Below are 1,126 nucleotides of genomic sequence, written 5' to 3' on the forward strand. Positions count from 1 at the left end.
AGAGAGATATATCAATATCCAAATAAAGGAAGGTTATAGAACACCAAGCAGATTTAATCCAAAGAAAATGTGTTATTCTGTTCTCATGCTGCTATGAAGAAATACCCGTAACTGGGTAATTTATAAAGAAAAGAGGTTTAGTGGGTTTCCGCAGCTAGGGCGGCGGGAGGAGTGGCAGTGGCCAGGCAGCCCAGTTTCGCGAAGGCTCTCAGCCCGCCTCGGCCGGCAGGCACCCGGCATGCGCCTTCCTCGCCGCCAGGATGCCCAAGAGGAAGGTCAGCTCCACCAAAGGGGCCGCCAAGGAAGAGCCCAAGAGGAGATGGGCAAGGTTGTCAGCTAAACCTCCTGCAAAAGTGGAAGCAAAGCTGAAAAAGGCAGCAGCGAAGGATAAATCTTCAGACAATAATGTGCAAACAAAAGGGAAAAGGGGAGCAAAGGGAAAACAGGTCGAAGTGGCTAACCAAGAAACTAAAGATTTACCTGCAGAAAATGGGGAAACGAAAACTGAGGAGAGTCCAGCCTCTGATGAAGCAGGAGAGAAAGAAGCCAAGTCTGATTAATACCATATACCATGTCTTACCAGTGGTCCCTGTCTCCCTTCTTGTACGATCCAGAGGAATACTTTTATCAACTATTTTGTAAATGCAAGTTTTTTAGTAACTCTACAAACATTTTTAAGAAGGAGGGAATCCCACCTCATCCCATTTTTTAAGTGTAAATGCTTTTTTTAAGAGGTAAAATCATTTGCTGGTTGTTTATTTTTTGGTACAACCAGAAAATAGTATGGGATATTGAATTATGGGAGGCTTTGACTGTCTCGGGTGTCAGCTTAACATTCCATAGATGGGGGGTTAGTTTTTATATCCTATAATACAAAGCATATTAAATGGCAATATGGAGTCAGTCCTGCATTTAATGTCTTGAACATTTTAAATTCTATTCTCATGTTGTTTTTTAGTAGAATTGTTTCCTAAAGAAAACCACTGCTTGATCATGGTGCTCCCTGTCGGAATTGTGTGCACTCTGTAACATCTTTGGTTGTGGTAGTCCTGTTTTCCTAATAACTTTGTTACCGTGCTGTGAAAGATTACAAATTTGAATATGTAGTGTACCAGCTATTCAGTTG

At 42.1% G+C, this 1,126-nt stretch overlaps 1 pseudogene; it reads left to right on the top strand.

The window, feature by feature from the left end:
- The first annotated feature begins 260 nt into the window (after positions 1–260).
- On the top strand, positions 261–872 carry LOC105490459 (non-histone chromosomal protein HMG-14 pseudogene; annotated as a pseudogene).
- Positions 873–1,126: the final 254 nt, after the last annotated feature.

This window comes from Macaca nemestrina, chromosome X, assembly GCF_043159975.1.
Source record: "Macaca nemestrina isolate mMacNem1 chromosome X, mMacNem.hap1, whole genome shotgun sequence".
Taxonomy (NCBI): domain Eukaryota; kingdom Metazoa; phylum Chordata; class Mammalia; order Primates; family Cercopithecidae; genus Macaca; species Macaca nemestrina.